The 17,193-nt window shown below is 40.9% G+C and overlaps 1 protein-coding gene across 5 annotated transcripts in view; it reads right to left on the reverse strand.

Annotated features, from left to right (window-relative positions):
* The window catches only part of FBXL7 (F-box and leucine rich repeat protein 7), a 325,721-nt gene that overhangs the window by 186,386 nt on the left and 122,142 nt on the right, over positions 1-17,193 (reverse strand). Inside the window, exon 2 of one of the 5 annotated variants that reach the window (XM_048839635.2) lies at positions 1,743-2,020. The exons of the other annotated variants lie outside the window; for them this stretch is intronic. The gene's annotated coding sequence lies outside the window, so the exon portion shown is untranslated. The remainder of the gene's footprint in view (positions 1-1,742; positions 2,021-17,193) is intronic. 5 annotated transcript variants of the gene reach the window in all.

The raw sequence follows: 17,193 nt of genomic DNA on the forward strand, positions 1-17,193 counted from the left end.
AAATGCATCTGCTTAGAGCAGGACTGAATCTATGCCGCCTTCAATTAAAAAAAAAACCCACAAACCTTTTCTACTCCCAAGGGAGATAGTAATCATCAATATAAAAAGGAAAGGAGGACCTGTGGCACCTTAGAGACTAACAAATTTATTTGAACATAAGCTTTCGTGAGCTACAGCTCACTTCATCGGATGCATTCAGTGGAAAATACAGTGGCAAGATTTATATACACACAGAACATGAAACAATGGGTGTTACTATACACACTGTAACCAGAGTGATCACTTAAGGTGAGCTATTACCAGCAGGAGGGGGGGGTGAGGTGAGACGGGACCTTTTGTAGTGATAATCAAGGTGGGCCATTTCCAGCAGTTGACAAGAATGTGTGAGGAACAGTTGCGGGGGGGTGAGGGGGGGGGACGTCAAGAATTATAACATTCAAAAACCAGTTGGAGAACACTTCAATCTCTCTGGTCACTCGATTACAGACCTAAAAGTTGCAATTCTTCAACAAAAAAACTTCAAAAACAGACTCCAACAAGAGACTGCTGAATTGGAATTAATTTGCAAACTGGATACAATTAACTTAGGCTTGAATACAGACTGGGAGTGGATGGGTCATTACACAAAGTAAAACTATTTCCTCATGTTTATTCCCCCCCTTCCACACACTGTTCCATAGGGACCATTATAAATGCTTCTCCATCAGCTAGAGCAGTGGTTCTCAAACTATGGGGTGGGCTTCCCAAGAGAGATGCAGGAATGTGTCATGGGAGGCATGAGCTGTGTGCTTTAGAGCGCTGGCTGTCAGCCCTGGGTTGGGGATAAAGGGGATAATCGGAGCTCTGCCACCCCAGGGCTGACAGCCAGAGCCCCACCACTCAGGTTCGGACTTTCCTCCCCCACCCCCCTCAAACCCTCACCAGGAGGTAGTCCAGGCTCAAGCTCTACCCCCCACCCAAGCCCTCACCTGGAGGCAGTGGGGCTCCAGCTGTCAGCCTCAGGGTGGAAGCAGAAGCACAGAAGTGAGGGTGGCAATGGGCCACTAAGTCTGCTGTGAAAATTTATATTGACAAACATCACTTTTCACATTGCCAACCTTACTTCTGTGCTGCTTCTGGTATGTTGCTGCCTTCAGAGCTGGGCACCTGGCCAGCAGCCACGGCTCTCCGCTCTGCCTTCGGAGCTGGGTGGTGGTACATGTACTTTTTTGGGGGTGTAAACGTCTGCAGACACAAAGAAGGGGGCTCCATCAAGCAAGTCTGAGAACCACTGAGCTGGAGGGAGGGAAGCAGACACTGTTCAGTAACAAAAAGTGCTTCTTCTCCCACATGGATCTAAGTGTTCTGCCAGCCCGGGGAAGGATAGATCAAAACAAGGGAATAATATTAGGTCTGATGTAATGCCAGTGTAACGCCAGGTGGGCTACGCAGTCCTTTTCCTTGTTAATCTAGCTTATAATGGAAGGAATGTATGTCATCTTATTGGAATTCTGCTGACAGAATTACAGTTGGTAGCCTCTTCCTGATGCATTTTCATGTACAGACTAAATAAATCATGGTGCGTTGGTTTGTTTATTTATGAGCAGGAGAGAAGGGATGGAGAAAGCACTGTCAGACTAACTCTCCCCCTAAGCCACTTATTTCACACACTGTATTCATTATATCTCCACAATTTGTGATAAGTAAAGGCATCTACTTTTTCTTTACCCACTCCACACTTTCAAGGCTTTATGATTACTCACCATATGTGCCAACGCTGAGCCTCAAGTCACTGGGAGTCCAACACACACACCCACGACAAGTTCTTCAGTGCACAAGCCACATGATCTTTTCAACATATTGATCCATTACTGCTTTGGGTTCCTGTTTTCAAGGATCACTTCCACGGATGGATGATTAGCCAGTTGTATGGAACACCGACCAGTCTCACAACCAGCAAAGGGATCCAATGGTGGAACAAGGTAAGAAGCTGCAACTTGCAGACTTGAGAGAACTGTTACATTTCACCTCGGTCCTGCTTCTAAACAGCACAAAGAGGAATATCACTGCACTTGGAGTTTAAACTTTACATAATTAAACTTTTCTCCTTGGGAAGCAATACCATTCTTTAACGAGGACATTTTTCCCACTTATCAAATAAGATCCTGCATACATCAGCTTCATTTTGATTTCTAGGAATTAACTAGCCTGCTGCCACTCCTTAATGTTGTGCGGGATTTCTTGTGTCATAGGATTACGCTGTACAAATTAACTAATCTCCCTATGTTAATCTCTTTGGGGAATGGGTCCTCTTCAGTTTGATTCCCCATGCTGCATCTGCAGTTTAACTATTGACCCTGACACACACACACATACACACACTGAGCGGGTGGGGGAGGGGGGGAAAAGAGTGTCACACATGTGTTACAATGTGACCACACCCACAAATCTTTGATACCGTATCGATAAAATGCAGAGTATATATGGGAAAAAACAGTATATAGTTTGCCCAGGATATCAGAAAGAAATATTGTTTTTCATGGTAGCACCATATCAGTTATAGTATTATGGGAAAAAAAATCACAGAATTCCTCTGGTGCAAAAGGCTATAATTACCCTCAGCAGCCAAAGAGTTATACACACGTTAGTGACTTAAAAGAACATTGCTCATTGACCTTGTTATGGAAATACACCAAAGGGAGATTTTAAACCATTCAGCTTTGATCAAATGGATGGCAAACGCCCTTGAAATCAAATTAGTGTAGTGCATAAAACCATATTCAGGACCTCTGAATTTTGATTTCTATTAATTTGTTTATTTTACACTCCAAAATGTCAGAAATAGCAAAGTACTACTGTTTTTGGCTCTGTCCTGAAATGAGCAAACTGACTTTTTTGAAAATGTGTGTTTAAAAAAAAAAAAAAGATTGCTCCCAGAAAGAATGACTATTTAAGACTGTATAAAGTTATAAATCCTTGAAAATAAGGGTTTATAAATGAAACACTGGCAGAAGCATAACTAAGGGAGCAAAAACAAAGTATTTAAATGTAAGCCACTGGCAGCATTTATTAGTTTTCAGTTACACATGTTTAAAAGTGTACTGTAATTCTGGATTAATAGATGGAGTATTAGATTAGATAGCCACTTTTTACATCATCACACCTCTCAGTCAGTATTTGTTTTTTTGCCATTCTGACATGCCCATCCACATCAATCTTCTTTGGAAAAATGGCACAAATAATGAAGTCTATACAGGCCTCATTTTCCACTACAGTCAAGAAAGACGACTTAAAGAGAATCTAGAATGATACATTTGAAAAACCCATGTCTTTATAGGTACATTAATTGCTTTTCAGTGGTCTCCTTATCCCCGCCCCGCCACTCATAACCGCAGGCTAATTCCCGATTTAGGCAGAAAGAACATGATTGACAGTACTAATGGAGCTTTACTTTTTCTGCTGCTGAGGGGATTTATTTTGCCTTAAACTGATTAAAATATTTCAAAAACAAACTTTGATCATGTTAGGGAAGTGCTACACAATTTCAGAAAAACCAGGAAGTCAAATCTAAATTATGTAACATCAAAGTTTGGTTTGGGTTTCATCCACACACAGGGGTATAAGACTACCCAAACAGAGTTCCTTCTATTTAGGTCTTTGGACCAGGGAGGTGCCCTTATTAGGCAACATTTGGCCTAAAATTCCAAGATGTAATTTTGGGTGCCCAGTCTGAGACAGTTTAAAAAGACCCAGTTTTCAGAGAAATACTGAGCACCCACAATCCATATACTAAGCCCTTTTACAGTATAAAGTTGGAGATATAAAAACTGAGGCACCAATACTAGGCATTTCTGAAAACTGAGGTCATTTATGCCTGAATATTCCAAAGAGAAAAGCTCATATTCAGGTTTCCCATATTCTTGTAATGGAGGGAGCTGGATGCTTGACAAAGTACTGTGCAGTCATCTTATGGAGTATAAAGATGGAGGGAAAGTTGGCTTCCACCCCTCCACCATTAGTCAAGCTTACTGGTTAAGGAAGTGAGTGGCATGGGTGTTTAAAGCCACTCAACACACCCCTCCTGAGCAGAGAAAAATTGTAACATGTTTAAAAAAAAAAAGAGGAATGAGAGAATATTTAGGTATAGAACAAGACTTCCTGAAGGTGTACAAGTATGCCTCAGATGCTTTCTTTTACTTCCTCAGCTTTATCTAGACATTGCGTAATTCCTAACAAGAGCCTGAAGAGGTAAATTAGATACAAGGATTTAGTACAGAAGACATGCCTGTTTCATGATGAACGGGCAGGAGGTAAAAATTTTAAATGGTCAGAAAGATAAAAAAAATCCAGTTTTTTTAAAGAGTATATTAATTCACCAAGTTTAAATGATTTCTTTAACTATCTACTGCATGTAATCAGTTTTCAGGGTTCCATAAAGCAAGGATCCACAATCCTTGGAGAGCAGGCGGTTGCTGATACTTAAATTCTCTTGTTAAATTTCTCTGTTTAATAGCTAATCACATTTTTATAACAGGCATGAAGCGCTCTACAAGACCCTCGCTGAGCTGTTCCTCTAAATCAAAACCTTATTCCATCCTTCTACTTGCTGGCAGTGGAGTAGGGTTACTTTTACCATTTATGGTTGTAAAACCCATCCAGCAATTTTTTTTTTCAGTTACAGTCTTTTCTTTCACCTACTCTTCCCTTCTCTGCCTTGCTCTAAGAAATAGATATTCCAGGCTCAGGCAAACGATGCCAGATGCAGTGCTCTGATCTTTAAACCTTTCCTGTTCTTCCAGGGATCTCTTATAGCCTCATTAATACACCCAGCAGCAGGACAACTGATGGATTAACACAGTGCGAGCTCTAGAGCAGTGGTCGTCAACCTTTTCAGACTCTGGATCCATCTGTAAGCTTTGACGGTCTGTTGCAACCCAGAGACCCCCAGCACTGCCCTAGGCCTGATACATCTGCCAACCCCCAGCTCCACTGCTGAGGTGAATGAGGATGGGGGACTCAGAGCTAAGATGCAAGATGTTCCAGACAGCTCTGAACAGCTGGGGAATGTCCCCAGTGGGAAGTGATGGTGAGCCAAGACACACCCCCAAAGCACACAGCTTCCCCCCCACCCCCAGCGGCAGAGAGTATAGCGTGGGGAAATTTGGGGGCCTGGAGATGAAGTGGGGAGATCAAGGGATCAGGGAGCGTGGTGAGGAAAGAGTTGGAGGTTTGGGGGCTGGAGAAGGATATGGAGGCAGAGAGGGGTGTGGACGGGGAAGAGAGCTCCAGCTCCCAAAAGAGACAGCCTCCACACATGCACACCTGGGAGGCAGAGGGTAAAGCAGTTGGGTGCAGAAGAGTCAGAGATGCAGTGGGGGAAGGAGCTGGATGGTGTGTATGGAAGATGGGGTTTTGCCCAGCTTCAGGGCAAAGGGATACACATTGGGAGGCTGGTACTTATTAGAGAACGTGACACCAATGACTCCCTCCTGACTCCTGTCCCGTGGGGCTGGCTGAACTCAGCTCCCCACTCTGGGCATCAGTGCTGCTCGGGTTTGTCCCAGCCATACTGATGGAGGGAGCCAGCTAAGGCAAATTTTGAGAGTGTGAAGAAACCAGGTGCCTGGGGATCAGAGCACCACTCACCCAAATCTGGCCTGGCTGACCTCCCATGATGGAGGGATGACTGGGCCAAACCTGACTGGTGCTGTAGGATGTTGCAGTGCCCAGATCTGAGCCCAGCCAATCCTGCTACCCATTCTGGCAACCCAATTTTGAGTCATAACCCACAGGTTGAGAAACCAGAATTCTCTCTAGAATCCCACTTTGATTCTCAGCTGACGTAATACGACACACACAAGGTATAAACTAATAGCAATAGACTGCACAGTCTTAAGGGCAGAGCATGTCACTTACTGTGTTCTGTACGTATAGCACCCCATACAACAGGGCTCAGATCTCAGTTGGGGGCCCTAAGGCATTCTGCAATATAAATAATAAACATCCAGTGTACTGGATGGGTGAACAGGGAGAAAAACTATACGGTTAAATCTACTCTAGTATCAGACCACCTCTGAAGAGAGAATACATTTTGGAATCAAAGAGTAAAGCTGTGAAAAACCCTTAAAATATGCTGTCCAATTCCAGGCACACTTTTATTAGACAGGATATTAGTAGAACTGGTTAACTTCTGTTAGAATGGACTCAAACCAAAACCCCAGATTCAAATATGTCTGAACTTTGCCAGAGTTCAGAACAGGTCTAAAACCTCACATATCTGGCTCATCGCTACTTTCTGTGGATGCTGCACATCCTTCCATAGGACTAGGAGATTGGTAGGACTGATACCCATCTACCTGTGCCTGCCCTCACACAATGCCAATATGATATTCAGAGGATTCTTTGCTCAAAACTTGGGGAAGGGAAAAACTCCTTACCAGCCCCATATCTGACAATCTGATAACCCCACGAAACATGTTACCAGACAGTGATCACCACTCAGAGATGCAATCAAAGCAGTGGTAGGCAGACTGAGCAGCTGGAAGGAAGTTTTGGGACAGTACAGGGAAGAGTGGGATGAAAAGGAGGAGACCACCTCTCTTCCCTTAATCCCAACATCCATCCTTTCATAGATATTTATATAGCCCCTATGACTGTAGTACTTGAGTGCCTCACAATCATGAATGTATCTATCTTCACCTCTGATTTAGGAAAGCGCTATGAGATTTATTGACAAAAAGCACTAGGTATTATTATTATTACCACCACCTCTGGGTTTTTTTGTTTTTGTTTTTTACAGATGGGCAAACTAATGGACTCACACCGGTAGTCTGTCGCAAAGCAGGGAACCGAGCCCAGGCTTCCCAAGTCCTAACCACTGGCCCATCTTTCCTTTCAGGATGCCTCATGTCTGTTCTCCCCCACTCCTTCAAAAGTATCCCCACAGACTCCATCTTAGTCCCTGCACTGTCCCAGCATCTTCTCCCCAGCTCCTGAACCCCCATGTCCCATGCTGACACCAACCTCTCCATAGGGAAGAACTAATAGCCTGTGTTGGACAGACAAAAAGATGGGAGATGAGATGATGCAGAGGCAGTGAAGGGACCAACATGGAACCAGAGCATTCTGTGGCCAGGGTAACCATTGCTAAAGAGCCAGAGGCATTGGAAAGTATTTCCTGGTTTTCAAAGGTTTACGTTTAGCCACCCTCTTTGTTTTGTGATAGTAGAGGGTTCTTTAATTTAGCAGCCTTGTCCGCATACAGCTACTTCTAGACTATGATAAATATATCTAATCTTTGTGAAATTAAAGAAAATTGAGATTCTTTAGACTCAGTGTAAGGCACATTTTCCAGACCTCAGATCATTCTTCTAGTTCTTTCCTAACCCCTGTCCAATGTATCAACATCCTTTCTAGGATGTGGACACTAGAACTCAGAAAATGAAATTCCTGTCCACAGGCATTCCCAACCCTTCAAAACTTTTTTTCATTCGGACTCCAAATGAAAAAAAGTCAAATTTCAAATTTTCTTGAAGAACAGAAATTCAAAAAATAAATAAAATTATTCAAAAACATTCAAATGTTTCAATTGATATCAAAATAATAGTTTCAATTTTAACATTATTGTATCATTCCTATTATAATGTAAAAAAGGAAAAGGAAACAAGAAAGTAAAAATAATTCAACACTATCATTGAAAATTTCATCTAATTTGACATGTTCTCATGGAACATTTAAATTTAGACAAAAATTGCTCTGTCAAAAAATTTTCAGCCTGCTCTCGACTGGACACAATATTCCAGTAGTCTTTCTTACGCAGTATACAGTATTAATGCCACTTCCCCCACTTGTATTTTTCCACTCCCATACAATCCCAGATATAGACAAACATGACAGATTTGCCACTGAACATCTCCTGCTAACTATCTTGTACACAAATCACTACAATTGCTGTGCCCTGTTGCCAAGGAAAGAGACTAGGATGTTATCCATTAAATCATGAATTGAAGGGGTGCTGTTGCTTAAAAAAAGTACTTCTCATTTTCCAATGCAAGATTGAAACATTGCAATCCATCTATTCACTTTTAACATAGTTAATTAGTTACAGATAAATGCCTTCAAGAGCTGTGAAAGGAGGGGGTGGGGGAGAAGAACCTTGCCATAACCCCTGCCCCCAACAGGGAACAAGCAAAAAGGCAGGCTGCTTGTTCACCAAAGTCATGGGCCAGATTATGATCTCAGTGACATCAGTGCAAATCTAGAGTAACTCTACTGAAGTCAATAGAGTTACCCTGCATTTACACAAGCACAACTGGGAACAAAATCTGGCTCATTAAGTTGCTTCAAGTATTCTTGGCCAACATGTGTCTTATTACAGTAGCTGAAAGATTTGAAGAAAGTTCTACTTGGATGCTGTTCTTCTGAGTAAAAAGCAAAAGATCAGATTCAAATCCTAATGTCAACAAGCCCAGGGTCAACAATATATTCTTCTGCTATGTAATGAGTTGTCAGATCTCAGCTATATTGCTGTCCCATTTTCTCCTGGGAGAAAGGAGAAATTGGTTAATCAGGTTGCTCGCAAAACAGCCTTCAGAAGTAGATACATCTGCTAGGCTCATTGGTCACTACTTGGCCTGAGTAGAGCAGACAGATAAGAGCCGATTACAGTTGATTCTTTCTTCCCTCACCCACCAAAGTCACAACGAATTGGATCTTTCAGGCATGGTTTACTGGGAAAACAACAACTGAAATGGAAGTAGAAAAAAAAAACTAACAACAACAACAAGGAAGTGAGGATCAGTTCAGCTGCTACTCAATATAGGAACAGATTTTCAAAAACTGCCAAGTTTTTTGAGCATCCAAGTTTCTACATCTACATTTTTAGTCACAGAATGTACACTTGTCAGGGACCTAACTTCAGTTATGAATCCACATATTTTCATTTACAAATCAGCTTTTACATAATTAAAATATGGTAGACATGGAAACTCTAGTGGCCAAAATCTAGGGTGTAGAACCACAGATACCAAAAAAATCAGATGTGGAAAAAGGATCCTGAAATTTTAGAGCTAGGTAAAAGCCCTTCTGAAAATTTGACTATTATGTTTCCTTTGAATGGCTCATGTCCACCTTATTTTGCAGATTGGGAACCAAGGCACAGAGAGATTAAATTATTTGTATAAGCTCACTTAGGAAGTTGGAAGGAAATGGAACCCAGCTCCATGAGCCTCTGCCTAACAACAATCACAAAATAATCTCTCTTCTATTCCCATGAGAAAGGGATCAAGGATTAGGAAGGATTTTGTATATGTCTGTATCTTCTTCCTCTTTGTCCCTTCAATTGGGATTGGTGGCTCTTGTTAGTCTCCAAGCATTCTTGTCAAGTGTGTCTTTCAAGCCAACACCAACCTTCGTATCCCCAACTTCAGCACCTTGAACCACCTTTTTTCTAGGTCTTCCTCATGGTCTTAGTTCCGTGACTACTAGCTCTTATTCTCTCTGACCAACATATCCCACCACTTGTCGTTTCAAATGACCCAGCCATCTCAGTCAATACTCCCTCAGCTGTTCTTTGATAGGGGGCTACCTGAGACAAGGCTACCTAATGAAACTGAGTGAGCCAATCTGCTTTCTGACCCAGTGCCTTACCCAGCATTCCTGGAGCACTCTTATTTCAGCAGTGAAGTGCTAATTATTCTCTCTTCCTCATTGGCCAGCAATCTGACACATACATCATAGTTGGCCTAATAATGATCTTTTACACTTTCCTCTTCTGTTTACTTGGCATATTCTTATTGCAGAGGATTTCAGAGCTGTAGCTCACGAAAGCTCATGCTCAAATAAATTGGTTAGTCTCTAAGGTGCCACAAGTACTCCTTTCCCTTTACACCAAGCACTCTTCATGCAGCTCCTAACATCCATATCCCCATTCCCATCATGGCGCAACACTGAACTGAGGTATTTATATTGTTGCACAGATTAACTCTATACAATCGAGTTTTACTGGCTTTTCATTGTCCCTCAACAAAACATCACATGAATTCTGTCTTTTGTCAGCTGATATGTAAGCCATGTTCTTTAACACAGAAGTCTATAGCTATAGGTCACTTTCCAATTCATATTTATCTTCACAGCACAACAGGATGTCATCAGCAAAAAGCAAGCTCTACGGAGCCTCTCATTTAGCTTCCTGTGTCAAGGTGTCCATTACAATCACAAATAGCAATGGGCTTATGGCTGTTTCTTGATGAAGTCCTACTTTCACAGTGAATAACTCACTGTAGCTGCTTTTCACTATGGCTGTGCTGCTCTCATATCCATGCATGATAGTCTGAACATGTGTCTCCGGCAGATTGCACGACAACAGGTACAACCATAACAATTTTCTAGGAACTCTGTCATAAACCTTCTCTAGATCCACAAACACTAAGTGCAAATTCTTGCATTTCCCCTTGTACTTCAGGCTGCAAACACTGCATCCATTGTTGACCTTCCTGATATAAACTAGCATTGGTTACAGGATGCTCCAGCTCCTCCTGAAGTCTCTTCTCAATAATTCCTTCCAGTGATTTCCTCACATGACTCATTAAGTTGATGGGCTGATACTTGCTATATTCTTGCACATCTTTACATTTGAAGATGGGGACCAATGTTATCTTCCTCCTCTTGTCGGACATTGTTTCCAGTACAGAGACTAAACTGAAAAAGTTCACCACCACCATTCCATCATGGACTAATACTTTAAATGCCTGAATTGGTATACTGTCTGGTCCTACTACCCTCCCCTGTTTCATCATCTTGAGTAATGCCTGTGTCTCCACCATGATGGTAGGCCTTGTGAGGTTGTTGCTTACACATGCTTCCCTCAATGGTTTCTTTGCATTCCCTTTCATTGAGCAGTTTCTCATAAAACCAGTGCCACCTCCTAATGATTTCACTGTCTTCCACCAGTACTCTTGTTTACATCTTTGAAACACTGCAGAGCTCCCAAGTCCTCTGGGCTGCTTTGCCTAATCTTGACTAAAGTACTGGTTTAGGGGGGTAGTGAAGGCAGCTAAAATAAAATATATAATAAATGGAAGAAAGGGGAAGTTGATAGTAATGAATATAAATCAGAAGCTGGGGATTAGGAAAATGGATAAGGGAAGCAAACAGACACATGGAGGAATCTTTGCCAAGTGACTTAAGGACAATAAGGAATCCTGAGCATGATATTGGTCTATTAACAAATAGACATTGAAGAATCATCATTAACGCAGAAAAAGAGTTCAGTAAATATTTCTGTTCTTTATTTGGGAAAAAGATGTAGTCAGATCATACGATAACATTCTTTCCATTCCTCTAATTAAACAGCAGCTACCAAAGTTAGAAATTTTTAAAATCAGCAGGTCCAAATAACTTGCATCCAAGAGTTTTTAAAAAGCTGGCTGAGGAGCTCATTAGACTATTAATATTGATTTTCAATAAGTCATGGAGTACTGGAGAAATTCTAGAAGACTGAAAGAAAGCTAATGTTGTTCCAATATTTAAAAACAATATTTAAAAACCCACGGAGTTACAGGCCTCTAAGTCTGACATCAATCCCTGGCAAGATAATGGAGCAGCAGATATGGGAACTCATATAATAAAGAATTAAAGGAGGGTATTGTAATTAGTGCCAACCAACAGGGATTTATGGAAAACAGAGTGTCAAACTAACTTGGTATAATTTTTTTTATGAGATTACAAGTTTGGTTGATAAAAGTAACAGCATTGATGTAATAGACTTCTGTAAGGCGTTTGACTAAGTACCACGTGACACTGATTAAAAAACTATAACGATATAAAATTAACGTGGCATACATTAAATGGATTAAAAACTTTCTAATAGATAGGTCTCACAATGTAATTGTAAACGGGGAATCAAACAGATATATTTTTAGTGGGGTTGGCTCTTGGTCCTCCACTATTTAACATTTTCAATAATGACCTGGAAGAAAACAAAATCCTTACTGATAAATTTTGTAGATAAAAATTGGGAAGTGATAAGTAACAAAGAGTACAGCTCACTGATTCAGAGCAATCTGGATTTCTCAGTAAGCTAGCACGGGCAAACAACATGCATTTTACTATGGCTAAATGTAATGCATACATCTAGGCACAAACAACATAGACTGCATTTACATGATAGGGAACTGAAACAGAGACTCAAAAGTATTTGTGGGTCATGGCAGACAGTGAGCTCAACATGAGCTCCCAGTGCGACTCTGTAGGCCCAATGGCTAATGGGATCCTTGGATGCATAAACAAGGGGTTATTTTGCCTCTATATTTGGCAGTGGTGTGACTGCTGATGGAATACTGCATCCAGTTCTGGTGTCCACAATTCAAGAAGGATCTTGATGAAATGGAGGGGGTTCAGAGAAAAGCCACAAGAATGATTAAAGGATTAGAAAACATGCATTACTCTAATAGACTCAAGGAGCTGAATCGATTTAGTTTAAAAAAGAAAAGGGTGACTATTATAGTCTATGTATCTACATGGCAAACACGTATATAATAATGTGTTCTTCAATCTAGCAGAGAAAGGTATAACAATCCAATGGCTGGACGTTGAAGACAGACAAATTCAGACTGCAAGTAAGGTGTATATTTTTAACCGTGAGGGCAATTAATCATTGGAGCAATTTACCAAGGGTTGGGGATAAGCCTAACTCAGATCCTAACTCTTGCTTACAGAATCTGGCTCTTATAATTCCTTCAGCTCCTGCCTGGCGACTACTTCTATTAATGATGCTTTGCTTGAATGTGTGTCTCCTAGCTGAGTGTCTCAAAATTGTTAATCATGAGTTTTGTACAGGAAAGGGAATGAGGGTGGATGAGAAGTCAAGTATTATCCAGGAGAGTAGAGCAACCAAATATTGCGGGGCAGGGGAGGGGGGGGGGAAAATAAACTTTGTCCAGATGAGGTGAATGTTTGGCTTGTCACAAGTTGTCTTGAATACATTTGGCAACTAGGTGGAGTGACTAATGGTCAGAGGGTGTTCTTCCCGCCCCTTTTCCTTTGACTACCCAATAGTCTCGCATTCTAGCCTCCCACACCTCCACCACACAGCTACCTTCTACTCTGTAAAGAGGATGTCAGCTGCAGCTGAAAGTACTGGTCTGTTGGACCCAAGCACAGTGCTTCCACATAAACCTGTTGCTTCAAATCCTGTAACGTGCCAGATGATAGACTGGGGTTTAGCAGGTTCAAGATTCCATTACATTCTAGAACATTCGACAGCTGAATGGGGAGGATCAGCACTGTGGACCCCAAAGTTAGTCTTCTCACATGTCTGCTAGACAGACATGTTTTGGCCAAATCTTACTGAAATGAGAAGAAAACACTGGTTTCAAAACAACAAGCGAAGACATCCTACATTCCTTCAAAATCAGACTGACTTATCAACCTACTGTGTCTACTGTGCTTGGAACACACTGTTGCCATTTTTGATTTTTTCTGCTGAGCCTTCATAGCGCTGGAAGAAGCACCCAATAAATAGATTTAGCGAGCCAATCTAGGAACTCCAGATTCTGAGACATACCGCTATATTTTTGGACACTTTTCTCACCATGTACAACAACTGTGTTTATAATTATTCCTGAGTTATGTACTAGAAAAGAATTTCAGTATGGATGAACTGGGGATGAATAGGAGATCTCATCAACCTGCTACTTTTACAAGTGTTCAAATGTTTTGGTCTGCTAGAAAAACCAAAGTATTTGATTGTGGATAACTAAGATGCAAACACTGACTAACAGAGCATATCTGGCTGCTTTTTTATTTTGTAGCCAATACTTTTTAATTAAGCTTCTATTAAATGAATATTTTATCATGGAGAGAAGCAAAATGCATAGGAGACAGTAGTAGGACGCTCCCATCTTTAAGGCAATGCACTTCTAAAAATCTTCAATTGGGCCTCAACCTGGCCTTCATTTATACAAGCGCAGCTATTCATGCCTACCTCTGCAGTTCTACAGCAATCAAACTTAAATGCATAGACCTCAACAGGACAAATAGGTTTTGTGTATGACAATTTTATACACTCTCATTAAATTATTAGTGCTGGAAGAGTATATGTGCAAAGTTGTACACACAAAAAATGGAGTCTGGAGTCTGAAATATCAAACAGAAAATATAAATTCAGTTCAAAAGATTAATCTAACCATATTCCCATAAATGATTCTTTCTCCATGCTGTGATGTATTACTAAAATCTTATACATGGATTTAACACACAAAGCATAAATAAAGAACCTAACATCCAGCCCTAAAATATATACTATATAAATTTGTGGAATGCAAAAGCTTAGTGCACAGAAAGCATCTCCCATGTGGTTTTGAAAAATCAAATCCTGAATTTAAACTAACTGCATAGTACTTTGGACCCAATTTGCCAAGGTGCTGTGTGCCCTCAATTCTCACATTTAAGTGAGTTGCCACACAGGATTATGCCATACATCTTGGTGCACAAGAACTTCATTTAAAGTTTTAAATGTTTTTTTTTATATGACAAGTTACATTATCATCATAGTTCATCTTTGGCTACTGCATATTCAACTATGTAATTTTTTTTAGTGTATTTTAGAGTTATTCAATGGCCTCCATTAAGTTACACATTTTCTGGTCTGGTACAATCTTTTTTCTCCTTGCCAAATACTAGTTAAATCTCACCTGAGTGTCCTAGGACATGAAATACATCCATTAAAAAGGGCACGTGTACAGTCCAAAGGGTGTGTGCTGTTTGTCATGAAGATACATATTTGAAAACAGAAATGCCCTTAAAAGCACAAGTCCCTATGGTGTCAGAGGGTTCAGCACTGCAGGAGTTAAGCAGTTCCACTTAAGTTTGTTTTGGCAGAAATTCAACTCTTTGGTCTATCCCAGCCTTGCTTTCACACACAAGACTTGGAACAATTCCATTTATCAAATCAGCCTCTAAAAGAAAAAGGAGAAAGAAAGGAGTAATGCAATTCAATACTGTTAACAATTCTCTCACTATAGTTCTATGTATGTGGTATAGAAATGAAAGGTAGAAGGAAAAAAGTTTGAAGTCTGAAGTCTCCAAAGGCTGGTTTCAAACCTTGCTGCTTCTGAACTGATAAAACTGCATTTGATAACTGTGCATTCAAATAAATTCTCAGATTAATCCTAAAACAAAAATAATGCTTCAGGATAATTTTTAGGTCAGGCTAGGAAATGAAAACATGCACTTTCTGCATACTCCAAGGGTGTCTTGCAGGGTTTTTTTATTACTACTTGGAACAATCAAAAGATAGTTGACAGTAACTTTACTTTGCTTGAATGTCTGCTAAGACTGACGCATTTCCAGTAGAAATTTTCATAGCCAGTGGATGCTCTGTATTCATTAGTTAGGATGTAGAATAATTTTATATGTCCTGATATATGTAGAAACATATGGCTATTGAGTATTTCTATTTTGAATATTTTCCAAAGAAACTGACAATGTTATTTTGACATTAATTCAAAGATAAATATTCCTATATGCATGTTTGATAAATCCTCTGGAATTAACAAGTAAACATAGAACACCCTGGTGCATCAACACTTATAAAAGGGAAACACACTTTCCATATAAAGAAAACGTTTCATTTAAGTGGGGAAGAGATTTTTTGTAACCCTTCATGTGCTACAGAAAGACAGAAAATGGTGCCAAGATGATGATGCCACGGATGAGCTAACGTAACAATTCTCTAAAGGTTCTGAGAGCTATGAGCCTACTGTTTTCCAAATACGATAGAAAGCCCAAATGTTTAATTCTGGATTACTGAGATCCTAACATAGAATTTAGCTCTGTGAGTGTATTCCGTTGTAATCTGATTTATCAACCAACATTTCATCAAGCACTGCCCCCCTCATTAAAGCCCCATTTCAGGAAAGCACTTAAGTGCATACATGACACTAAGCATGTGCTAAAGTTCCACTGAGTTCAATATGATTCAAACACATTCAAGTGCTTTCTTGAATAAGGATGTTTTTGTGAGTCAGGGCCTAAAATATTAAAGTTTTGATTGAATCAAATGATTATGAAAATATAAGCTGCACATTCTGGGCCTAATTTTCAATGGGGCCTCAACCTGGCCTCCACTCAAGCAGGTTCAGCTTTGTGCACTAACTCCTACTTGCGCACTTTGGCAGCATTAACACCTGCACAGCAAGCACTGGTATTTGTATGCAATATACAAATGAGATATTTCTTCTTCTAGGAAATGTGATCAATCATTGACATTGTTTTGCGCTTTCTTTACACCTAAAACTGAAGTAATATTTTCCAAGTTAAGGGTTTTCACATTTCATAGTTTAAAAACCATACACAACCACTTGCTTTCTTGAGGAAGGTCAAATACAATGGGCAATACAACCAGACTTGCAGAGAGACAGCAGGAGAAGGGGGTGTTGAAACCCAAGTGTGATGGCATGAAGGTCATGCTGGTGTGCCCCCTTTTGGTCGGGAGTTGTGTCGCAGGTGAGTCCTGCCTTACTTCCCAGGGTTATGAACAAGTACAGACAGACCCCTTTTTAATCAGAGAGCACCCCCTTCAAGTATCTCATTTATTAATGACAGCCATCAGCACAAGTAGAAGCTCAGATAGACCCACATACATTCATCACCTTGGGCTTCGTCCAACTAGGAGTCTCTGGCTCGTTCCTTCAGGAGACTTTTTTCCTCTGCCTGAAGACAATCTGTGGTCCAGAAACCCTTTCCAGTTCCTCCTCAGGGTTACCCCTTTTTCGTCCTTCCTTAAGCAGGAATCTCTTGCTCTCCTCTTTGAAACTGGGTTATATTAGTTAGCTCCACACTTTCTCCTTAACCCCCAGGAATCTCCCTGACTCTTCTCCCTAGAGCTGAGTTATGTTAGTCAAATTTTCTAGCCCTTCCTAAGCAGGAGCCCTCAACCTCTCTGGAGCTGAGTTGGGGATTAGCCAGCTGTTGGGCCTTTAGCAGCTTCTCCCCCAATCTGGCCCCCTTTTCCTTAATTGGCCTTCAGGCTTCTCAACTGGCCAGTCTCTCCCAATGGTTATCTCCCGGTGCCTGCTCTGCTGTGAGAGAGGAAGCCTTTATGTGGGTCACCTTCAGGCAGTTCATCGCCAGTTGGATGGGTGAGAAGGGAGCCTTGCCCTGCCCTCTCTGCAAGGCTGTTGGCCCCAGGCCCTTAAACATTAAAAGGATTTC

The sequence above is a fragment of the Caretta caretta genome, chromosome 2, assembly GCF_965140235.1.
Source record: "Caretta caretta isolate rCarCar2 chromosome 2, rCarCar1.hap1, whole genome shotgun sequence".
In the NCBI taxonomy this organism is placed as follows: Eukaryota; Metazoa; Chordata; order Testudines; family Cheloniidae; genus Caretta; species Caretta caretta.